The 26,589-nt window shown below is 39.4% G+C and overlaps 1 long non-coding RNA gene across 2 annotated transcripts; it reads left to right on the top strand.

Moving 5' to 3' along the window:
• Window positions 1-4,019: 4,019 nt before the first annotated feature.
• Window positions 4,020-20,747, top strand: LOC115139690 (uncharacterized). Of its 2 annotated transcripts, XR_003865144.2 has the most exons (4): window positions 4,020-4,063; window positions 16,712-16,950; window positions 17,123-17,428; window positions 17,917-20,747. It is a non-coding gene; the product is annotated as an uncharacterized LOC115139690 (long non-coding RNA). The 2 variants fall into 2 exon arrangements; XR_003865143.2 differs by lacking the exon at window positions 4,020-4,063 and having other exon boundaries at window positions 7,812-16,950.
• The last annotated feature ends 5,842 nt before the right edge of the window (window positions 20,748-26,589 follow it).

Genomic DNA, 26,589 nt, shown 5'->3' with positions numbered 1-26,589 from the left:
CATGGGAGCATTGTGAACCGTATGTCGGTAGTTTTGACCTGGTTACTATACATTGAACCACACAGCAGCTTTTTGGCATGTTTTGTTATTTCTGTATAACATAAAATCTACTACAAAGTTGGCTCTTTTGCAATGGGGGTCAATAGCAAAGAATGTTTGTTTTCCCCAATTTGTGGGCGTGGTTAAGGGGAATTCCTTATTATTACGTGAATATCGACTCAGAGTATTATCTGTAGTATAGTGGCAGCATCTATAGTATAGTGGCAGTGACCGTAGTACTATAGTGTCTATGGTGAGTTCTACAGTAATAAATAAAAGCTGTAACTGCATCTCTAATCATCCCAGAGTGGCAGAAACAAGGCCGTGACTCATCACTGAAAGAAGAGATAATTGCTGCCTCCTCCTTGTCTTTTTCCCCCGCTTTTATTCCTCTTGCTCTCCAGTCGAGTGATTACCCCTCGTTAAAATCAGAATAAAAAGTGTTAGCGCCAATTGTTAGTGCTCTCCTGCTTCTAACATGCTCAGTCATTTGCACTCAGCCTTTCACTAAATGAATGGCCTTTGAGGAATGTTATTCTAATTCCAATTAGCTCTCAAAGCTTGGAGGGGAGCCAAGGTAGGAAAAGACACACACAGACACCAGCGCACACACACACAGCCAAGGCACAGACTCAGAACAGCAGCTAATGGCTCTGGCAAGTCTCTCAGGGAACTCGAGAGCCATTACGCTTTAAACTACACATTGCAAATCCCTCTCCAATTGGTGAATTCACACACTGCTCAATAACCAGTGTTTATCTGCCACCAATTACCCCTCATGGTCACCAGAGACCTTCATTATACAAATGAGCTACACACACATGTACACACGCACCCACACAAAAAGAGGTAGTCTTAACAGCAGATTGCTGGATGTCTTCTATGTCCATGTTTGTATGACAGAGGATTTAGTCACATGAAGCAGTCAGGTGCCAAAACTAATTTCCACCTTCAGAGTCTCTTATCTCTTCGCAGACAGCTCACCTTCTGTGTGTGCATGTGAGTGACAGAGTGTGTATTAGAGAAAGTAAGTTGAGATTTGATGCGGGTGCTGTTTATGTATATACTTCCGTTCAAAAGTTTGGGGTCACTTAGAAATGTCCTTGTTTTTGAAAGAAAAGCAACAAAAAAAAGTTCATTAAAATAACATCAAATTGATCAGAAATACAGTGTAGACATTGTTAATGTTGAAAATGACTATTGTAGCTGGAAATGGCAGATTTTTTTATGGAATATCTACGTAGGTGTACAGAGGTCCATTATCAGCAGCCATCACTCCTGTGTTCCAATGGCACGTTGAGTTAGCTAATCCAAGTTTATCATTTTAAAAGGCTAATTGATCATTAGAAAACCCTTTTGTAATTATGTTAGCACAGCTGAAAACTGTTGTTTCTGATTAAAGAAGGAATAAAACTGTCCTTCTTTAGATTAGTTGAGTATCTGGAGCATCAGCATTTGTGGGTTCGATTACAGGCTCAAAATGGCCAGAAACAAAGACCTTTCTTCTGAAACTTGTCAGTCTATTCTTGTTCTGGGGAATGAAGGCTATTCCGTGCGAGAAATTGCCAAGAAACTGAAGATCTGGTACAACGCTGTGTACTATTCCCTTCACAGAACAGTGCAAACTGTCTCTAACCATAATAGAAAGAGGAGTGGGAGGCCCCGGTGCACAACTGCGCAAGAGGACAAGTACATTAGTGTCTAGTTTGAGAAACAGACTCCTCACAAGTCCTCAACTGGCAGCTTCATTAAATAGCTCCCGCAAAACACCAGTCTCAACGTCAACAGTGAAGAGGTGACTCCGGGATGTTGGCAGAGTTCCTCTGTCCAGTGTCTGTGTTTTTTGCCCATCCTAATCTTTTCTTTTTATTGGCCAGTCTGAGATGTCTTTTTCTTTGCCACTCTGCCTAGAAGGCCAGCATCCCGGAGTCGCCTCTTCACAGTTGACGTTGAGACTGGTGTTTTGCGGGTACTATTGAAGCTGCCAGTTGAGGACTTGTGAGGCGTCTGTTTCTCAAACAGCACAACAGTTTGTACCCTCTCTCTCACTCTCTCTTTCACACACACAAGCCAAGGTCCCAGTATGTGCTGTCTCCCGCCACTTGGCTATGGTTGTCCGGGTGATGTATAATGGCTCCTACTGTCTGGTCATCTAGCTCAGCACCATCACCATAGCGACTCCAACCACAATCGTCCCAGCCAATGTGCTGACCTATGTAGAGCAGTGGGCCAGCTTGTGTCCTGGCCTTTAACGCTACACTAATCAGAAACGTATTAGGATAATCCTACAGAGCTCAGCTATAGCATCACACAGACCAGACGGCAATAAACAGCATTATTGATAATAAAAACAGACACGCATAAGCAGCTTTATGATGTATGACAACATCCTATATCTGAGCTCTGATTTAGTCATATTTTTTTGCCAGCATATTATGTTACAACAATCTTTGTCTGTGATGGGAGGTAGATCATCTACCTGCCTTGCCCTGCTGTGTGTGTGTTTATGCGTGGGTTTATCATGTGTGTGTCAGAGACAGAGCGTTAAGGTGACAGAGATGGCTTCAGTGTTTTGATCCAGCGTGCCACAGAGCAGTAGGAAGTAGGAGGGGATTGTGATGCTCTGGCATGTCTGTTAGCGAGGGCTTACCAAGCTCTCCATGTGAAAATGTAAGTTATGCTAATGGGTATTAAGTTAAGGCATTATGTGGTGAAGTTGATCACTTTAGGGATTACAGTCATTAATGGAGCATGGAGGCCAAATCCTGGAATAGTGTGCCATCAGTGGACTAAATTACTCCAGAGGACTTAGATGTGGTTGTTTGATCTGTGGCGAGAATAGGATGCCACTTCATTTATAGATAAATACAGCTCTCTGGTGGACAGTGTTTCATTGTCTTGAGTCAAGCACAAATACACACAAAGCAATCTTGTTTTTCCATTTTACTTCATTAACCTGAATGAATATGCTGATTTAAAAACAAAAAAAAGTACAGTATTAATGAGTTTCCCAAAGCAGTTGGTTACTTTAGAAATTGCTTGATAACCATTTGTATGTTCTATTCTATATATCCCTGCTCCAGGTTCACATGTATTTCAATGGCTCCTCCTGAATGTTCCATTTTCTCGCAATAGTCAACAGAAAAAATAAGAAAAAGGGCAACAGTGCCCTCCAGTGGTTGACAGAGCACATTGTATTTATCACATTCCATTTGTGCAGTACAATAAATCTCAATTCAACTTTATATAGAAAGATATGAAACATGTGATAGGGTTTAGAAAGAAAAAACACTTAATCTTACAATATGATTTCTTTCACTATTCAGCTTCCGCTAACCATCCTAAAATCTCATTAGAAATTAGGTGTTTTTGGTGTAACAGTAATGTTATAGACCTGCTATGCTATTCGGTTCTGTTATAACAATTAATTTGTATTTCATATGTGATCTTGCAAGACATTGATTCAGCTTTGATCTAAATTGACTAAATGAGCACCATTGAACAGTGTTTAATGACTTCAACTCTGAGTAATGGCACTCAAGCTGCTCAATTTGGATTATAGTAGCATTCCCGAACTCGGTCCTCCGGACCCCACGTTTTGGTTTTTGCCCTAACACTACACAGCTGATCTCAAACCTAAAACTCCTGCACCCCAGCCTGTACTCATTTGGGCTGCTCAGTAGTTGACGTTGGATTACTGTCATCTGCTGGATCATAAAAATACTGCTGCTGTAATTCATTTCATTACCACTCTTACATTCGGTTTGTGTGAGCATTTGTTTATTTGCTTTCTGGAGCTGCACTCACCCATCCACACCCTTTCTCCCCCTCACCTGAGAGATCAGTATCTCCTCCAGCTCATGGCTTCAGCCAATCAGACAATAGCCATGCTTTCTATCCAGGTCCTGATTGGCTAGCCAGCCTGACCCACGCTTTAGGGAGTAAATATTGCCTGCACCTCAACAGTGTTATTCCAGTCTGTAAATGTGGGTGGACATATGTGCGTGGGATGCGTGACTACAAAGTAAGTTGTTGTGGCTGTTGTTATCTTTGCAGTATGTAGAGTAGCAGTATTCTATGTAATTCCCATTCATGTTATTATTATGTTACTACTGATAGTAATGACTTGAGGATTCCATTTAAAAATAGCTTAATACTCTTCTAGAGTCAGATTGTCTTAGCACGGTAGGGTACAGCAGGGATATGCAAACTTACCATCATGGGGTTCAGGCTTTTTGCTTCTAATCAGCTTGTTGTAGCAGGAAGTAGTGTAGGACCTTGAGAGCTTCTGGATAGGGTTGAGTGACTGGACTTTGTAAATGGTCCTGTGAATGAGAGAGAGTGTGTGGGGGGAATCAGTAATCAAGTAATATCAGACTTTCTCCGTATCATTGATCATCAGCTCCCCTGAAAGATGGTAGGTATACATTCAGAAAAGTAGGCCGGCCAATTGTCATGTAGTATCCTCACCATTATGCCTTTTCTACATCTGCCTTTCAGTAATGTTGATGACAATATTATATGAGAAGCGAGACCAAGTTGAGACTCTGGACAAGGTGGATATGGTATAGTAAAGGCTGTTTATTATAGCGTAATAATATATGGTAAAACGTGCTGCACGGCTTCTTTTCGGCCAGTTCTTATGGAACCGTCAGAAAAAAGAGAAGACAGAAACATAATGGGCAGTCCATTTTATACATTGAAATGACGTAGGTAGATTCTCGTAGTCCTGGTTTCTGGTAGGTTGCTTGCAGGTGATTGACAGTCCTCTCCAGCCTGATGTCCGTATCCCATTGGTTCTTGACAGAGTTCTTTGTCTTTGGAGCCCACCACGAAGGGGGTCGAGTGTATGTTTAGGAATTTCAGTGTTTATGTTCAGTGTATATGTTATCTCAGTCAGCCCCCAGTACGGGGTAGTACCAGTGTTAGTATCTACAGAAGGACAGGGGGAGGGGAAGGTTTATGACACAGTGCGCAAGCTATTCTATCATGCTTTTGGCCACAGGCAGGCAACAGTCAGTGAATGCGTTATTACATGTGTTAATATGTTACTACAGTAAGCAGGAAAGGAGGTTTGTGAATTATACCCACACCAATAAAAAGGCTGATTTTTAACTTAATGTAAGTAACTGGATGAAGTTCATGATGATCTGCTCAGATACCGCACTATGCCCTTCTCCCGCGGGCACATTCTGAACACACACACACACTATCAGCATTGACTGTAGCTTAACTAGATATTGTTGTATTGAATGTAACAAATAGCTACGCAAAGGGCCAAACAGTTAACCATTTACAGTAACTGCAGTTCATTATTAGCCTACTTTGTCAATAAGCAACAGTCACCTTTCTGCAGCAGGTACCTCTGGCTGGGCCACTGCATCTTGTAGCAGGTTGAGCCAGGTAGGGCCTGCTAGCTAGTCAGCAGGAACGTTAGCCAGCTAATGCTAGGTAGCCAGGTAGTTCAAGCCAACTTTGTTCAGTTGTGGTTGAGTTCATTCTATTGGCATGCTAACTTCAAGATACATTAAGCATCCCGAGTGGCGCAGCGGTCTAAGGCACTGCATCTCAGTGCAAGAGGCGTCACTACAGTACCTGGTTCAAATCCAGGCTGTATCACATCCGGCCATGATTGCGAGTCCCATTGGGTGGCACACAATTGGCCCGGCGTCGTCCGGGGTAGGCCATCATTGTAAATAAGAAGTAGTTCTAAACTGATTTGCCTAGTTAAATATATATATTGTTTTATTATCTAAATTTACTATAGGCTACTATGTGATTGTGCATTAGCTTGCTAGCTATTTCATTTGAGTGTGTGTTAATCAATCAAAACCCTACCCCAGCGGTTCCCAAACTAGGTCGTCTGATATGAACATGGGTTTGCGAAAGAATTTGGAACCCCCCCTCACCAAAAAGGCCTACAAATATATACAGTTGAAGTCGGAAGTTTACATACACTTAGGTTGGAGTCATTAAAACTCGTTTTTCAACCACTCCACAAATCTCTTGTTAACAAACTATAGTTTTGGCAAGTCGGTTAGGACATCTACTGTGTGCATGACACAAGTCATTTTTCCAACAATTGTTTACAGACAGATTATTTCACTTTTAATTTACTGCATCACAATTCCAGTGGGTCAGAAGTTTATATACACTAAGTTGACTGGGCCTTTAAACAGCTTGGAAAATTCCAGAAAATTATGTCATGGCTTTAGAAGCTTCTGATGGGCCAATTAAAATAATTTGATTCAATTTAAGGTGTACATGTGGCTGTATTTCAAGGCCTACCTTCAAACTCAGTGCCTCTTTGCTTGACATCATGGGAAAATCAAAAGAAATCAGCCAAGACCTGATTGTAGACCTCCACAAGTCTGGTTCATCCTTGGGAGCAATTTCCAAACGCCTGAAGGTACCACGTTCATCTGTAAGAACAATAGTACGCAAGTATAAACACCATGGGACCACGCAGCCGTCATACCGCTCAGGAAGGAGACGCGTTCTGTCTCCTAGAGAGGAATGTACTTTGGTGCAAAAGGTGAAAATCAATCCCAGAACAACAGCAAAGGACCTTGTGAAGATGCTGGAGGAAACGGGTACAAAAGTATTTATATCCACAGTAAAACGAGTCCTATATCGACATAAAGGAAGAAGCCACTGCTCCAAAACCACCATAAAAAAGCCAGACTACGGTTTGCAAATGCACATGGGCACAAAGATCTTACTTTTTTGGAAAAATGTCCTCTGGTCTGATGAAACAAAAATAGAACTGTTTGGCAATAATGACCATCGCTATGTTTGGAGGAAAAAGGGGGAGGCTTGCAAGCCGAAGAACACCATCCCAACCGTGACGCAGGAGGGACTGGTGCACTTCACAAAATAGATGGCATCATGAGAAAGTCAAATCAAATTATGTGGATATATTAAAGCAACATCTCAAGACATCAGTCAGGAAGTTAAAACCTCTTGATGTTAGGGGGCAGTATTTTCATTTTTGGGAAAAAAACGTTCCCGTTTTATTTAAACAGGATATTTTGTCAGGAAAAGATGCTAGAATATGCATATAATTGACAGCTTTGGATAGAAAACACTCTAACGTTTCCAAAACTGTACAGATATTTTCTGTGAGTATAACAATCCGGAAGTGCCCCAGGTTTGAAAGCACTGCGTTCCAATGACTCCCTATTCAGCTGTGAATGTACCATCAACGAGCTTACGCTTTCTACGTATTCCCCAAGGAGTCTACAGCATTGTGACGTAGTTTTACGCATTTCTGTTGAAGAATAGCCGTAGGCACCCACATTGCGTAAGTGGTCACATGGTGGCTCCGAGAGAGATTCTCGTGTAAAATACAGAGGTAGCAATTACTCCAATCGGTTCTAGTGAAAAACGAATTGCCCCGACGGATATATTATCGAATAGATATTAGAAAAACACATTGAGAATGGATTCTAAACAACGTTTGCCATGTTTCTGTCGATATTATGGAGCTAATTTGGAATATTTTTCGGCGTTGTAGTGACCGCAATTTCCGGGCGATTTCTCAGCCAAATGTGAAGAACAAACGGAGCTATTTCGCCTAAAAATAATATTTTGGGAAAAATGAACTTTGGCTGTCTATCTGGGAGTCTCGTGAGTGAAAACATCCGAAGTTCATCAAAGGTAAACTATTTAATTTGATTGCTTTTCTGATTTCCGTGACAAGGTTGCCTGCTGCTAGCAAGGCATAATGCTATGCTAGGCTATGATAAACTTACACAAATGCTTGTCTAGCGTTGGCTGTAAAGCATATTTTGAAAATCTGAGATGACAGGGTGATTAACAAAAGGCTAAGCTGTGTTCCAATATATTTCACTTGTGATTTTCATGAATAGGAATATTTTCTAGGAAGATTTATGTCCGTTGCGTTATGCTAATTAGTGTCAGATGATGACAACAGTCCCGTTCACGTGATGGTGTGTCACTACAGATTAAAGCTTGGTCGCAAATGGCTCTTCCAAGTGGACAATGACCCCAAGCATACTTCCAAAGTTGTGGCAAAATGGCTTAAGGACAACAAAGTCAAGGTATTAGAGTGGCCATCACAAAGCCCTGACCTCAATCCTATAGAAAATGTGTGAGCAGAACTGAAAAAGCGTGTGTGAGCAAGGAGGCCTACAAACCTGACTCAGTTACACCAGCTCTGTCAGGAGGAATGGGCCAAAATTCACCCAACTTATTGTTGGAAGCTTGTGGAAAGCTACCCAAAACATTTGACCATTTAAAGGCAATGCTACCAAATACTAAATGAGTGTATGTAAACTTCTGACCCACTGGGAATGTGATAAAATAAATAAAAGCTGAAATAAATCATTCACTATTATTCTGACATTCACATTCTTAAAATAAAGTGGTGATCCTAACTGACCTAAGACAGGGAATTTATACTAGAATTAAATGTCAGGAATTGTGAAAAACTGAGTTTAAATGTATTTGGCTAAAGTGTATGTAAACTTCCGACTTCAACTGTATATGAAACTAATTATTACAGGTCTGATCAATTCATGCAAATGTCATCTCAGAGACATCTCTACATGATCTCAAAGAGGTGCTAAAGTGTAAAATAATCACAAAAGTGGAACAGATATGATTTATTTCCATTAATTCATCATTCAATATACATTCATAATGTTCCAACACAAGTCATTTGTTGAGTATACCTAGTCCTTCTCAAGTGTGTTTGGGAAATGAGTTGCAAACACAATACCGGGCATAGCTGTCAAGTCAAGGAAAACAACTTTGCCCAAAACATGCTCAAGTGCAATTACAACTGTGTTGACAGGGGTTTCCAATAGGGTCACATCATGAAAGCAGGTACCATGTGTTACAGTATCTTGCAGCAAAGAAAAACATGCACTTTCAAATTCGCTAATAAGTGCCCATTTTAGTCCTCAGAGGTAAAGAAGAATTCAAATCTGTCCATACTTTAGTTGTGCTACTGTACATTAGAAGAATAAAACAAAAATAGTTAGTTATTTTTCCTTTCCCATAATGCCTTGATGTGAGACGAGTTCTCTTAATTCTCTTAACTTGTGCCCTGTGAAATGCCTTCACTGAATGTGGTGAATTAATGTGGCGACCAGCATGTTTTTCTATTGCAGAGAGGTGCCTTGCCTCCAGTTGAAGTTCACTTGATGCTCCAATTATGTTTGTTCTCGACTTATGTGACTTTGTCACAAAAAACTATGGTCATTGGTCATCCGTGCGTAAAAGTCAGCTATGGCATTTTCTGGCTTTATGATTTGCGAAATAGCATGGATAGACTGCACTAGTTTGACTGCATGGACCATTTGTATAGGTATGTTTTGAATACCATGTGTGAGCCTTAACAAATATTCATGTTTCCATTTTGAAGACAAAAATGGCTGAGTCCATAATGGGCCAAGGGCTTTGACGCTGTCTGCTAGTTGCACAAGAAGGTGAATATTTGCAGTTTGGTAATGCTCACCATAGAGATTACTAATTTGAGAGAAAAAGTTCCATAGCAGTTTCTCTGCATGATCAATCTGTTGTATTGATATGAAGTCCATCAGAAGAATGAAAATAGCTTCACTTAAAAGGAGGGAGTGATTGTAGTAAAGAGTTCCAAGAACACCACGGAAAACATGTCCAAAAAAGATTAAAAGAGCCCGATAATTCTGATGCCTTAAAAAACATCCTGTGAGATGCTACTGATCGAGGATATTGTGCCAAGGATGGTGGTCGGATATCTTGCAATCACTTGTCTTTTTGTTTTGTTTCTTTTGACATGCTGAAGGGCTGATGAGAAACCTCAGTGGAAAACCATAGAAGGATCAGAAGGCGCATCACTCCAAACAAAGCTGAGTGCATGTAGTCTATTCCAGTGCTACGGATTAGGTCATAACTTTTAAATTGGCTAAGCCAACAGGGACCCTTCACACCTTTCACTTCACAGTGGTTTTTGTCTCATAGGCCATTTTAGCATCATCAGCAAATGTTTGATGCGTGTGAGGTGGCCCTTTTGGATCCATTTCTTGGAATGGAAATGCATGAACATGTCTCCTTTGCCCCATCTTCAGTCTTTCCAGGCTGCTCACATTTCGAACATACAAAGATCCCATTGAACTGCACTGTATTTAGTACTATTGCTTGGCAGGCAAGTCACATGTGCCAGCAATGGTAAGCACTTTGCACAAAAACGTTTCAGAGCCCTCTGCCGGTTGCACATGAATTCCATCCTCTTGAAGTTTACTCTGTGTTACTCAATGGTCTAAGAAATGTAACCATAGATGGTTTTGAGTCCCCATACCAAAGTCTGGCAAAAATCAAATGTTCTCTTTCTGTGCATTCAATAAAGCTCAATTCATTAATGATACAAAAAAAGGCCACACTGAAAATGTAGATGATTTAAAAATAGGTACCCCATCTGTGTTCCATGTAAGTGAGATGTTTCTAGGATCACTAAGAGGACCTCCCCCATCTGCATGCTGTCTGTAAACTTCTGCATCATATATATATTCTATGTCAGGATCTTTCTTCTTCCTACAAAATCTAAAGTTAAGCTTTTCCTGAAAACCAGGCTTGAGAAACAAGGATCTTATTTGAGCATCAATTTGAACATCCATGAAGGATGATGCTGATCCTTCTTCTGTCATGCTGGTACCACAGGTCAGACATTGTTCACACACTACTGACTCAAAACATGTGCTGCAACTCTTATGCATCCCAAAAGGGGAAGATGCAGAGTTGGGGGAAAAGGTCTCTGAACTTCTGTACACTGCTCAAGCAGTCTGTGTTGAGACTATCTGGACAAAGCAATGTTGTTAATTTAAGCTAATCACTAAGGGCATTGCCAGTTACTTTATGACAGTTTGCGTAAGCCATGATTACCAAAAGGCACTCTCCAATGGTTATAGATGCATTGTCATATAATGATTTGCCTGTTTTGTTGTGTCGTTGGATGTTGACTGTGTTGAGTGTGCACCCTACTCACTAGACACCTTTTCAAATCCCTCACTGAAGATAAAGTTATCATCATAGGGACAATTCATGAAATCAGGAATCACTTCCTCAAAAGATTCAGATAGATCATACTGATCAGTATTGTCACACAGTTGTTAGGACATCAGGAGTATCTCGGCTGGCTGATCTGAGGTTCGCTCTTCGTTTTCAATGGTAAAGTCAATCGTTGAAACATAAAATAATAAAACAACAGTTTAATAGTATGTTTAGACAACATGTATTAATGGTAAAACATTGTGTTGCACCATCACTGTGAGTGTACACATGGGTCTCAAATAAACTTGGCAAGATAACACACACAAAGCAAATTAGATGTTTATGCAAATATGTTTCAGGTACAAGAGGGTACTACTATAAAACATAGGAAGTGGAATAAGAATGTATAACTTACTTAAATATTGTTCATCCTACGTGCTGTCCTGACCGGGTGGGTGTGGTCTGTCCTGATGGGACGGGTGCATCGATCCTTCCTGATGGGGTGGTTGGGTTCCATTCATTCGGGCAGGCTGCAGGGGGTAAAATATATATATTTTTTAAATGGTGTCTGCTATGTTAAAATATGGCAGAGCAATTATCACGTCACTCACCAAATGTGCAGTCCTTCTTGGCCGTTTAAATGGCCCAGCGTTCTTTATTCATTGTTCCTCTCCATCGGCTTCCAGGCTCTGGTCTTGTCATTTTCAGTCTCCAATATTATTCAATAGAGATCGGTCACTCAATTTTCGTCAAGATAAAACATTTATTTATTTATTTCACCTTTAGGCCAGTTGAGAACAAGTTCTCATTGCTTGCCTATTGTCCTGTAGCCCATCCCAGTCTTGTGCAGGTCTAAAATTTTATCCCTGATGTCCTTACACAGCTCTCTGGTCTTGGCCATTGTGGAGAGGTTGGAGTCTTTGATTGAGTGTGTGGATAGGTGTCTTTTATACAGGTAAAAAGTTCAAACAGGTGCAGTTAATACAGGTAATGAGTGGAGAACAGGAGGGCTTCTTAAAGAAAAACTAACAGGTCTGTGAGAGCCGGAATTCTTACTGGTTGGTAGGTGATCAAATACTTATGTCATGCAATAAAATGCAAATTAATTACTTAAAAATCATACAATGTGATTTTCTGGATTTTTGTTTTAGATTCCGTCTCTCACAGTTGAAGTGTGCCTATGATAAAAAATTACCGACCTCTACGTGCTTTGTATGTAGGAAAACCTGCAAAATCGGCAGCGTATCAAATACTTGTTCTCTCCACTGTATATCTCCAGAATTCAGCTGCTTCAGAGTGCAACTGGTCCTTGTTTGGGGACACACACACCAAAGCACGCAACAGGCTGACCAATACAAGGGTTGAAAAATTACCTTCTGTGGTCCAAGGTCATTGATGACTGCCTTCAGCTCATCTACAATGTAGAGACCGTTGTCCCTTGTGTCTGTGCTCTTGTAGAATACTGGTTGAGGGGTAGAGATGATATAGTTAATTATTCCTTGCCCACGAACATTCGACCACCCATCAGAGATGATTGCAATACAGTCTGCTTTCTCTATGATTTGCTTGAACTCTGAACTCTGCATCCAGCAATTGAGTAGATAAAGCATGTCTGGTTGGAGGGGTATATGCTGGGCAAAGAACATCTCTTCCAATACACATTGCCTGTGAGCATCAGAGGTGAACCAGTTGCATACACAGCTCGAGGAAGACATTCATCAGCATTTCTCTGACTACATTCCTCCATTGAGTCAAAAAAAACTTCTGATTCCAGGAGGACCATGAGCTGTTGCTATCTATAATGTATCTGATTCATCATTTTCACCTCGATTAGAGGTAGAGGGACTTTTGTCAGAGGTTGCTTGTTGTGAGCGCTGAGGGAACTTTATGCACTTGGCCAGATGATTCTGCATCCTTGTTGCATTCTTTACATATGATTTGGCACAGTATTTGCAAATGTATACAGCTTTTCCTTCTACATTATCTGCAGTGAAATGTCTCCACACATCAGATAGTGCCATTGGCATTTTCCTGTAAAGATTAGAAAAAATATGTGTAAAGAAACAACAAATACAATTCCATATAGAGATAAATAGTTAAGAAGTTAGATTAAACAACTCATTTGTATGATAAATGTTTTAAAATGAAACATGTACAGAATTAACACTCCTCAAGCAAGCTAAAACCCACATGGTAGCAAAAACTAACTAGCAGAAATTGTTAATAAGTTAGAAATGATTTAACCTGTTGCAACGAGCAATCCCGTATCCGGGAGCGTAATTATAGCCTCAAGCTCATTACCATAACGCAACGTTAACTATTCATGAAAATCGCAAATGAAATGAAATAAATATATTGGCTCACAAGCTTATTAGCCTTTTGTTAACAACACTGTCATCTCAGATTTTCAAAAAATGCTTTTCAACCATAGCTACACAAGCATTTGTGTAAGAGTATTGATAGCTAGCACAGCATTAAGCCTAGCATTCATCAGGCAACATTTTCACAAAAACAAGAAAAGCATTCAAATAAAATCATTTACCTTTGAAGAACTTCGGATGTTTTCAATGAGGAGACTCTCAGTTAGATAGCAAATGTTCAGTTTTTCCAAAAAGATTATTTGTGTAGGAGAAATCGCTCCGTTTTGTTCATCAGGTTTGGCTGAGAAAAAAAACGAAAATTCAGTCATTAAAACGCAAACTTTTTTCCAAATTAACTCCATAATATCGACAGAAACATGGCAAACGTTGTTTAGAATCAATCCTCAAGGTGTTTTTCACATATCTATTCGATGATAAGTCACTCGTGGCAGTTTGGTTTCTCCTCTGTTCAAAATGGAAACATGCACGCACCTGGAGATTACGCAATAGTTTTGACGGAGGACACCGAGCGGACACCTGGTAAATGTAGTCTCTTATGGTCAATTTTCCAATGATATGCCTACAAATACGTCACAATGCTGCAAACACCTTGGGGAAACGACAGAAAGTGTAGGCTCTCTCCTTGCGCATTCACAGCCATATAAGGAGACATTGGAACACAGCGCCTCATAAATCTGGCTCACTTCCTGTATGAAATTTCATCTTGGTTTCGCCTGTAGCATTAGTTCTGTGGCACTCACAGACAATATCTTTGCAGTTTTGGAAACGTCAGTGTTTTCATTCCAAAGCTGTCAATTATATGCATAGTCGAGCATCTTTTCGTGACAAAATATCTTGTTTAAAACGGGAACGTTTTTCATCCAAAAATGAAATACTGCCCCCAGAGGTTCAAGAGGTTAAAACACACTTTGATGTAGGCTACTATTTACTAGTAAACAAAAAATCATGTGTGTCATAAAATATATTCACCCCACCCAGTACTGTAATCAAAACATATCAGAAAGCATGTAGTCCTTGGCTCAGACAGTGTAGTAGTGTGGGCTCAATAGCATCTCATTAGTGTGCAAGATCTTGAGAATCAGCTGTACATGTGATGGAAGAGTGCACGACACGTGATGGAAGAATTCACTGTGCAATCAGAGGGTTAGAATTCCATTGAATTGGGGATAGTTTAACCAAACTATGCCACAAGACCTAAAATTGCCTTATTTGTATCCCACAAAAAAAGGTTCACTGTTATAAGCTAACTCTTTTTGATGAATTTAAATAAATAATAATAATGATTTGTGCCCTGGTCCTATAAGACCTCTTTGTCACTTCCTACTAGCCGGGTTGAGACGACAACTCACACTCATTCTTATGTTTAATACATGTATAGTATGTTTCGTATAGTGTGCATTGTATAGTGTATGTGTGGCAGGCTTACAATGATGGCAAAAAAACATTTGAGAGTGTGCTGACCCTGGTGCTAGACTGGGTACGCAGCTGGAGGTTGAATGTTTTAAGGGGTACGGGAATAGGGTGGCAAAGGGACGGAAACTTTCTGGTACATTTCTGGAATTTTTCCGGAAATTTTACATGGGAAGTTAAGCCCAGGAATTTGGGGAATTTTGCTTAACCATCTTACATAAAACCTTATTTGTTCATTGAAAATTGTGAATAACGCACCACAGGTTAATGAGAAGGGTGTGCTCATAACTCTGCAATGTTGGGTTGTATTGGAGAGTCTCAGTCTTAAATCATTTTCGACAGTCTGTGCCTGTATTTAGTTTTCATGCTAGTGAGGGCCAGAATCAACTCTCACATAGGTACATGGTTGCAAAGGGCATCAGTGTCTTAACAGTGCAATTTGCCCCGGCAGGCTACTCTGAGCACAGCCCAATCCAGAATCTGGCAGTGGCTTCTGATTAAATTCAATTTTCACAGAACCGCTTGTTGCAATTTCGATGAGTCTCTCTTGTTCAGATATCGGTAAGTGGACTGGAGGCAGGGCATGAAAGGGATAACAAATCCAGTTGTTTGTCATCCGTTTCAGGAAAGTACCTGTGTAATTGCGCACCCAACTCACTCAGGTGCTTCGCTATATCACATTTGACATTGTCCGTATTCTTGAGTTCATTTGCACACAAAAAAGTCATACAATGATGGAAAGACCTGTGTGTTGTCCTTGTTAATGCAGACAGAGAAGAGCTCCAGCTTCTTAATCATAGCCTCAATTTCATCCCGAACATTGAAAATAATTGCGGAGAGTCCCTGTAATCCTAGATTCAGATCATTCAGGCAAGAAAAAAACAACACCCAGATAGGCCAGTCATGTGAGAAACTCGTCATCATGCAAGCGGTCAGACAAGTGAAAATTATTGTCAGTAAAGAGAACTTTAAGCTCGTCTCTCAATAAAATAAGAAAAACATGTCAATACTTTGCCCCTTGATAACCAGCGCACTTCTGTATGTTGTAAAAGCGTTACATGGTCGCTGCCCATATCATTGCATAGTGCAGAACATACACGAGAGTTCAGGGGGCTTTTTTTAACAAAGTTAACCATTTTCCCTGTAGTGTCCAAAACGTCTTTCAAGCTGTCAGGCATTCCTTCAGCAGCAAGAGCTTCTCGGGGATACTGCAGTGTACCCACTGCAGCAACTGCTTGCATGCGCGTTACCACTCCACTATGTCTCCCTGCCATGGCTTTTGCGCCATCAGTACAGATACCAACACATCTTGACCACCAAAGTCCATTTGATGTCTCAAAGCTGTCCAGTAGTTTAAAAATATCCTCTGCTGTTGTCCTGGTTTGCAGAAGAGGATGTCTTCCTTAATTGACCCCTCATAAACATAACGGACATATACCAGGAGCTGTGCCAGGCCCACCACGTCTGTTGACTCATCCAGGTGGAACGCATAGAATTCACTGGCTTGTATGCGAAGCAGTAATTGTTTCAAAAAATCTCCTGCCATGTCACTGATGAGTCGTGAAACAATGTTGTTTGATGAAGTAATTGTCTGTATAGTCTTTTTGGGCCTTTTCCCCCATCCATATCTGCGGCAACAGGAAGAATTAAGTCCTCCACAATAGTATGGGGCCTGCCTGTCCTAGCCACTCGGTAGCTCACCATATAAGACACTTCTTATTAATGGTATCTGTTGGTTTTATACATGTCTTACTACTCAAAATTCATTTCAATTCTTGCTCAAAAAACACCTGGGGCCAATTTTTCAAATTGGCATGTTTTGTTTCTAAATGTCTGTGCAAGAGTGAAGGTTTCATTGAGTTGTGAGATAGTACCTTTGCACATAGAACACACTGTAGCTGAGGAAAGGCACTACTCCCAATCTAAGTGCACGCACCAGCCCTCACTGGATGGAACACACCAGTCCCAGTTGGACAGCACGCACCAGCCCTCACTGGATGGAACGCACCAGCTCCAATATGACGGCACGCACCAGCCGCATGGCAGCCATGTGATGGTTGTAGGGACGAGGTCGAACAAATCCTCTGTGACAAGGGAAGGATGGAGGAAGTAATTTTGAGAATAGGTAAGTAATTAATATCATGTCACCTATCAAACTTAAATTTTGTAAAGTTGAATTGTAAATCATTTTTTAAAACTTCTCCAACCCCATTTCTGTTTTGTTTACCTTTGGAAGAGTGATTGGGCCTTGAACACATAATAATGAATGTACTTTATGTGCTATTGTCTCCTCTCAGACCCAGTCCAGATCCGAGAGCTGCACGCTCTCATTGACATCATTGGAGAAACACTGTTAGCTACAGGAGAGAAGGCCATCGGTGCCATCCGGCGAGCAAGAGTTGTTTCCTGACAGTGGCATGTTCCTCTCATCGTTCTGCCATCCATCAGGCATCTAAGCAAGATTGCTTGCGTCTCTTCATTTTCTTTTTGACCATTTTGTCTCAGTGGAAGAATGTGTCAATTGAGTTGCCTTTGGACGCCATGGCAAGATCCCCCGAACGGAAGCTAGTCCTCGAACCAGAAAAAGGTCAGCGGAATTCTAAGTAAGTATTTTCTCAAAGCTAGGTTACTTTGTTACTTAACTGCTTACAGCAAAATAGGATTGATTCTTGATGAAAAGGATTTAAGTATATTATTTGCTAATTCATCACTGCAATCAAATAAAATGTATTTATATAGCCCTTCGTACATCAGCTGATATCTCAAAGTGCTGAACAGTAACCCAGCCTAAAAGCCCAAACTGCAAGCAATGCAGGTGTTGAAGCACGTTGGCTAGGAAAAACTCCCTAGAAAGGCCAAAACCTAGGAAGAAACCTAGAGAGGAACCAGGCTATGAGGTGTGGCCAGTCCTCTTCTGGTTGTGCCGTGTAGCGATTATAACAGAACAAATCAAGTTAAATACACCTAAAACAAACCAAAATCCCCAATGTCCTTTTAAGACGTTTCTGTTTTGCATACTCAGTCCTTCAGTAGAATTGTCACGTGTTATTTGTCAAAATATTCATGAAATGTTTTACATACTTTATTCCAGCCTACATTTTGCGTTGTGCTACCTTGGATGGTTGGACCGGAATCGATGAAGCAAAACTGAAGGCATTCATCAACAAGTGAAGGTCCAGAGCAGGACATACAGAGTAGTGACTACTAAAATATTTTTGTTTGTGTACAATGTGCAATGTTCATATTTGCAATAAGGTATATTTAAGAACATACTGTTATGGGCTTACTGGTGTCACATGTAGGTTCGACTTTTTGTTCACTACATCTGGTGGGTGACAACTGGCTATTTTCATCTCTACAATATTATTTGGGGGTTTACCTAATGTTTTAAATCCGGTACAAGAGCATATGCTGTATATTAATTTTATTTACGTTCTTACAGTCAATGGAACCCAATCTGTGTTGGGAATGAAAAGTGAGATGCATTGTTAATATAATAAGCACTGTTGAATACATTTGTTGAACTGTATCAGTTTATTCTTATTTTTTAACAGGTAATCATAATTAATAATATGGCAAATTAATGCTAACAAATGAAATTCTCAATTGTGTCTCATATCTCATTAATCAAGCTCATGTATAGCTTCTGTAGTAATTATAAGAGAAATACATGAGACACGGAGGAGACGTTGCACATACAATGTAGAGCACTCCTTTATGGCTCATACCTAGACATTTCTGAAATGATCACCTCAGATTAAGATCATTAGTCTAATAAGTCTCAAACTTGTGTCATGAATTTATCATTATTTGTCCTTTAAAATAAGAGGCAAGAATGAGCTCAACGGTATACAATGATAAGACCTCTGCCGATCATACTTCTCGAATACTGCTCCTCGACTTAAGTACAAAGCTCTTAATTAAACCAAAGACCGTATAGAAAACGAAACCACCTTGGCTTTGGTTAAACCAAATGGTTAAACATTTTCTAAATGTTAGTTAGTTAGCTAGCTAGCTGACGTTAACCTAGCATGCCTCAATAGCCTGCTTTAATAACAGAAGAAACAAATAACTACTTACTTCAATATTGACACATTTGATTAGCTTGCTAGTTGGTTCGATAGTTTCTCTACTGAAAAACTATCGAACTTAACTTTTTATTATTGTCAGACATCGTTCACCATCCCCTTTCATCTCGCTGTTTAAAAAAAAATTGGGTTAGAGAGCAGTCAAGCTGTGATTGGTCCAAAAATCTGACCAATTGCATTTCAGTAGACTGCTATAGGCTATGTTCATTGGCTAGACTGTCCCCGTTATACAATTATGGTAAGCGATTGCGAGAACAAAATTGATTTTGGAGAGCAAACTGGAAAATTGGTGTGAGAGAGAAAAGACTGTGTGTGGAGTCGGGATGCGTGCAGTCATTTGAGTCTTGACAGACGGTCCTCTGCTCGCTCGACCGCATTTCTTCTCTCTCGACTCAAGTGTTGGCTCACTCTAGCCCGTTCAACTTTTGAATCGGAGTTGACACCATAGTATTTCCCCATCGTTTATCAGTGCTATTTTGATAGCCAACTAGCTGAAAAGGTTTGAGAGGATTTATTTAATGTTCCCTCGTTAGATTTGAGCTCATCTCGCTCTGGCTAGCATTAGTTGTTGATCTTGTTGATGTGCATAACTGAGCGAGAGACAGCTTACCGTTTCATGTTTGTTCAATACCTAAGCTTATCAGTAATACTACCAAGAGCAGTGTGCGGTTTCCTTTTTCATGTTTGTTTGATCTATAGGTCTGTAAAGTTCCCAAATGTAATAGAACTCAGATGGTATTGACATATTTCCAGAAATCCATTCAGGTATATTTTGTGGCTTTTGGAGAATGCGTTCTAATGTTCAAAAATTGTACTATTGCAAATGCCTGTAAACACAGTCCAGTTCAACGTGAATGATGGCAGGCCCCTGTGGCAAATGGCTTATAAAGGCCTACTGTAGCCCTGATTGGTGATGGCACACCCATCTGTGTAGATGCCCTTACTTGATGAGAGAGATTATTTTTTTTAGGTTTTATTTACTGCAGTGTCTTAATTGTCAAAACGCACGGCCGCTTTCCCACTCTACATTGCTATAGAATTTTCATAAATGCCTTGGGCTACTCTACGTAATTCCCAAACATTCTACGAATGTATGAAAATGTGAAAATTACCATATACTGTATAAGTGAGTCTTTCTGGGTAAGGCGCTAAGAGCTTTCCACACCTGGATTGTGAAACTTTTCCCATTATTCTTAAAAATAAATCTAATGAGCTATTGATCATTGCTAGACAACCATTTTCAGGCCATAGATTGTCAAGTAGATTTAAGTCAAAACTGTAACTTGGCCACTCAGGAACATTCACTGTCTTCTTGGTAAGCAACCCCTGGGTAGATATGGGTTTGTGTTTTGGGTTATTGTCCTGCTGAAAGGTGAATTAATCTCCCAGTTTTTGGTGGAAAGCAGACTGAACCACATTTTCCTCTAGGATTTTGGCTGTGCTTAGCTCCATTCCATTTTTAAAATCCTTAACGATTACAAGCATACCCATAACATGATGCTGCCACCATTATGCTTGAAAATATGGAGAGTGATACTCAGTAATGTGTTGTATTGGATTTGCCCCAAACACTTTTTCTCCTGAATACAAAGTGTTAATTGCTTTGCCACATTCTTTGTAGTATTACTTTAGTGCCTTGTTGCAAACATGATGCATGTTTTGTAATATTTGTAAATGTCTATGCTGTCTGACTATGTGTATATTTGCTATTAAAAGGAACTCAGTTGCATTGTAAGGGGACTCAGAGAATTCACTGGGGAGACACTGAATTTATCTGAGAGTCACAGGATTGTGATAAGAGCTCATATAATTAAAGATGGACTTTTATAACTAACTCTGACGTGTGTGTGTGGTTTGCTCCCGTGATTTGGTAAATAGAGGAAATTTCCACGACATTTGGCGACGAGGAGGGGATGTGAATCTTCACTCGGTGACCGTTCCTACGATCTAGGTAAATAAATCGTGCACGAGGGATCCCCTAAACTTGGGATCTCAGGGAGAACCACACTTCGGGAACGAAGCAGATGGACCAACCTTTGATCTAAGAGGAAGCGAGCCGAGTGGATTCCACATCTCGAACTGAGTTTTTTTTTTAAAGAAAAAGGTGAGCGAACCACACACAGATTTGAAGTCGAGTTTTTTAATTATTCCTGTTACGTATACTCTGAGCGTGAATTCCTTTATAATGAGGCACCTTGGCGGCGTAAGCAGGGCCGAGTCAGAGGAGAGTAATCTGGGGGTTTAGTGGACTCAAAAGATACTCTGCGCTGTCCGGTTGCCAGTGACCAAGAGCCCTCCTGACACTGAATTGATCACAGTGGGGATTTGGTGAGGTCTGTCGGGGTGATGGGCCAGGGGGTCTGTGTGTTCTAGGTGAAACACGGCACTTGGTGAAGCCCTATTGGAAGAAGGACCTCATTCTGTGCGTCTGTGTGATTTGTCTAAGTGACCCTCAGATGTGGTGAATTCCAATTATTTAAAATGTGCTAGCCAGATATGCTTTGGGTTACTCTGTGTGAGTCGGACCGTTCTGTGTGAGCGGGGTAGGTTTACTCTGTGTGAGTCGGACCGTTCTGTGTGAGCGGGATAGGACTACTCTGTGTGAGTAGCGGGATAGGGTTGACTCTGTGTGGGAAAACCTTTCGATGTCCTGTGTGGACGTCCGAAAAAGTTCGATGTGAAAATCTGAACAAATCCTGTGTGGAGGATCCTGAAAGTTCTGTGTGAGTAACTAAGATTTTTAAAGTTTTATATGGATTCTGTGAATTATTTGAAATTATGATAAATGGTATGTGTGTATAAAGTAATGCGGAGAATGATTAGATACAATTTAAACCACCCATTCGTAGACGTACGTAGGTTTTGAGTTGATATCTTAAATGGATAATTTGATAAAGATGAAGTTTTTAAGCACTATTAAAATAATTTACAAAATCTGGGAAATTGAGCTCTAGAAGCTGATTAGAGTGTGTCCACTTTTGGTTATTTTACCCTAACGATGTAACTGTAGAACGCATATTGGATTATCTCCGTCTGGGTGAAACATGTTAAATTAAACTGCCCTTAAGGTCTGAACATGTTATAATTTTTCTTCCCAGTATGAGAGAAGTTGCGGGATTTATTGAATAACCTGTTTTCCATAAAGTTAAAGAGAATTCGAGGGATGCTCGATGTAATTTATAATGTTGTACAAAGCCTAAGGTTTTCCATCAAGTTAATTATCATTGCGTGATTAATGTGATGTAGTAAAGTAATTGAAATACGTTGCATAAGTAAACATAATCTACTTTTATCTGCTTCCTAGTCATTAGTGTCGATTTTATTCTTTGATTGCTAATATGTGTAATTTGGAATTTGAGAATCATGGCTGGAATTTGAGAATCATAGCTGGAGTAACGTTTGTACTATTAAAATTGGGCTATTATTCTTCTGGGAATTACCGATAGTGACGTGTTTTGATTTTACTTTGTAAATGGGGTTTTATATCCGGAGAATTTTAGTTATTCACAATAGCATTGGTGGTTCAGTGGTAGAATTCTCGCCTGCCACGCGGGAGGCCGGAATTCCATTCCCAGTCATGGCGCTGGCTGAATTCAGAGTTTTTGATTGTAAATAATCTATTTCTATGTTTTGCCTGGAAAGTTATGGTCCCTAGTGTTTGCATAAGAGATAAATTGAACGTTTTCAATAGATTGTTTAGGTTAAATTGATAGACTAATTCAATTTAAAATAATAACGAAGCGAATTCTGATGCAAGACGATGTCTGTTCACCAAATGATCTGCTGGAATAATGTATTGAGAATGGGGTCGTATTTAAATTACTGTATCAATAGAGAAGACCGTTACCAAAATTAAAGATATTCTGAATGATAGTGGGGAGAGAATAGCGGTAGAAAGTGGTTACCGAAATGTTTTTCATTCTTATAGATTGACTGACCCATGTTATAATTTTAGCGCTGCGTGTGTTATTTTTAAAGAAATAGGATACTACATTTCATAAGTGTGGAGAGCAGAAGAGGAAGTTATAAAGTTGGGTTTTAATCTTACGATAGAGGTAAGGGAAAAACGTTGAAATGAGAGGGGTTATATTTTTGCCCACTGGGGAAAAAAGAAATAGGAAAGTTTAGTTGAAAGTATGGAAGAGAGTTAGTTGTTATGTTGGCTACTAATTGTCAGGGAAAGTTGCTGGAGGCAGGTAGATTGTTGTAGAATAACGTAAATTTGCGTTATTAGTTTGAATATACAATAACCTTACTCTAATTGTTTTGACCGTTGTTCAGGTACATTTTTTTTTGTATTTCTAGCAACTGATTCGCTAGGTGGGCATCATAGATTTGTGGCGTTTATATTTACTGTATTAGGCTATGAGAATTGGGAGACTGGATGTCTGAATCATAAAACATCGTAAGGATAGATTCTGATGGTTATTGATTCTTGGTTTGATTGTTTAAGTAACACCAGTTAATTTGAGCAGGAAAGTTTATGTAGTCTAACGTTATAGCATGTTTCCATTATACGGAACAATGTCAGGTCATTAAAGAGGGTTGCTGGATTGAATAATACGCCAACCTGTTGACAGAAGACTGAATGGGTATGAATGTTGAAAAGCAAGCTGGGGCCAAACTAGTAAACTAGTATGTTAAGTGGGGGAGTATCATAGATTTTAATTATGGATGTGCTATAATAGTGAGTTCTTGTGTAGTCTGTTATTTGCATGAATTTATCAATGTATCATCTGCATACATTGGAATTTCAGACCCTGTACAGAATAAAGGAAGATCATTAATGGATGTGCTGAACAGTATTGACCTTTGTGGATATCAGTGGGGGGGGGAAGAAAATACGTTTATTTGTATTTTTACGATGATGAGACAGCACCGACTTTTGAAGGATTTTAGATTTGTTTAAAAAAATCAGGATTGGTTTTTACAAAATTTATATCAACAGATTGAAATTATTAGGTTGCTGATTAAGAGTTTTTTTTTAGGAGTTGATTTAACTTAATTAAACATTGTATCATACATATACATTGATTTGATTAAAACTTATGATTAATGATTTGAGGTACAGTAGAATTATCATTAGGTTTGGTTTATAGTTTCACGTTTGAGTTTCTGAGTCATGTAGTGTAATGAATACTAAGTGTTATTGTGTTTTCTCCGGGAAAATGGATGAATCTCTCTCTGGAATGTGTCCAGGGAAGATACTCTTGGGGAGAGTGAGTGAAGGGAGGCCATAAACTACCACATTGGAGGGGGCCGGGAAGTTTTTTGTTGTAGTGCAAAGGTATTATAGGGGCACTTTTATTTTATTTTCTGACTTTTCATTACACGCGCAAACTATTTTGATAAAGGAATGTTCTGGGAACATGGAAATACGAAAATGTTTGGAACTAGTTGATTATTGTTTGCAAATTGTTTCATATAGTGCAAAACACTGCTTTGAGGGTTGTGTATAACCTATGACCTTCTGATGACTTTCCGTTGTGGCTTGATCACCCGCATTGGAAAGTCATTTGGATAATGAGATTATGGTCATTTGTCTGCTTTCAAAATAATTTGTGTAATTGGTAAATATGTTTCTTATCCATATGTGTAATTTGGACCAGTGTGAAGAGGGAGTAGGGCATTGTTTTTAACTAAGGGTATGCTGCTTTAAGTCTATTTTCCTATGACTATAGGGTTAAATAATTTTTCTTTGTGGAGTTTTTTTTACAGTTTAGTGATTTTAATTTGATTAGGATTAGCTGTAATGTTGTTTTATATTTGTTTTCAGTTTTGTTTGACATTACTCTCATACGGAGAGATGTGTGTAAAACATGGGGGAGGATTCAGTTTTTTGAGGGTTTGAATTGAAGTTATACAATTTAAGTGTTTGAATTGAAGTTATACAATTTAAGTGATATGTGAATGAGTGTATTGTATTGTTGAGTGTATTGTATTGTTGAGTGTATTGTATTGTTGTGTTTGTTTTGTTCTATTCCCGAGAGATATAGGTCTAATTTCTTGATCCTGGGCTCTACGATGGAGTTGACAGTGAGATGGGGAGTATAAACCAATTTGAAGGAATAGTTTCAATATAATGTTTTGATATTCTCGGTGAAATATGTTTAGATATGTGTGTTAAGAATAATAATTGGTAAAAGTAATCATTTATCATGTAGTTAATGAACTGAACTAAACTGTTGTTCTGATCTGTTCTTTCGAGGTTATCATGAAAAGTGACATCAGACGGTATCTTAATGCATGGAAGAGATCATTTGGACCTATTGGTGTGTGTACCTCAAAACCCCCTCTACCTGGCTGAAGAAGGGAGACAAAGGCATTGAAGGAGGCTTTCCTAACCACTTCTACCGACAGAAAAGAACCAAGCCAGAAATTGGTGTACAGTATCAGATCTAAGCTATCAACTGCTTTTCTTTCATGGTTCTGTCATACTGTGATGAGTCCACTTGGAGTGATCATGGAGAAAGATCTGTTCTAACATTTTCTTATGATACTGGTATATTGGTTGACGAATGGACAAGACATGAGTGGTAAAGATGAGACATTGAAATTGGGACATTATCATGGGCCGTCCATTTTGAACTGTAAAGCTATCTGAAGAAAAACGAAGATGCCATAAGATGCCGTGCCTGTGTAAGGGGGGTTTAATCAAACTGTGCCATTAAAATTGTTTATACTTTTGTGGTATCAGATTGATTGAAGAGGTCTACACCATGTAAATTGTAGTAATTTAGATTAAGAATGCATTGAGATACTGATCTGTATTAAAATCATGATTAAAAAAAGTTAATAGTAGAATTATGGGATAATTATACTGTATGTAAATCTGCTAATATTGATGTGTGTTAAATTGAGGTTTTTACTTTAAGTGATAATGACCCATTTGAATCACTGAGGAATGTTGGATAAATAGTTGGGTTGTTACTTATGATTTGGAATATGAATGATTTCACTGCCCTATTCTCTATTCCTGAGTATATTTCTGAGCATGAGTACTTAGAGGGATGTCTGTCCTATATGTTGTGAGGAGGCCTGTGTTTAGACACTGTTTCTCATGTAACTGAAAGAGCATAAATATGTTATGTTTTTATTTTCCTCAAATGGATTATTCTGTGTTATTAAACATGTGCAAGGTTGTCTTGTAGAATAAGGGTTGTATAAATCTTAGTTTCAGAAGGGAGAAAGCTTACATATAAGCTAAGGTATTTGACATTTAGGGGATTTGAATTTTAAAATATTGAGTATGTAATTAATATTCTGATTCTTCAAAATGGACTTAGTCCCTTGAGAGGGGAATGTCGTGGAATTATCAGAATTTGTTGGTAACATTTGTAAGATGTTTAATATTCATCAAATGTGTGTAAGTTACTTCTCATCAGAATGGTATTTTTGTGTAATTCTGATGTGAGGTTGCAGTTATCTGTTCTATGTCAAAACTAAGTTGCCTGGGCCGCTGAGAGGGGAGAGGTCAAAGTGTCATCATGTGTAAACATATCTTTTACTCCCTACCTTTTCTAGTGGGGAAAGAAGGGTTGCAGTGTTGTTTCTATCTTAACCTATAGCCTCACCCTCCTCTCCGTGAGTTTGTCCAGGAGTTTGTATTTAGAGTGGGTTGTATATACATGACAATTTGATATATGCCTGTTGATATGGAGGAATTGGTTTATGGT

This window comes from Oncorhynchus nerka, linkage group LG13 (genome assembly GCF_034236695.1).
Source record: "Oncorhynchus nerka isolate Pitt River linkage group LG13, Oner_Uvic_2.0, whole genome shotgun sequence".
Classification (NCBI taxonomy): Eukaryota; Metazoa; Chordata; class Actinopteri; order Salmoniformes; family Salmonidae; genus Oncorhynchus; species Oncorhynchus nerka.
This window is presented reverse-complemented; position numbering and strand designations above follow the sequence as displayed.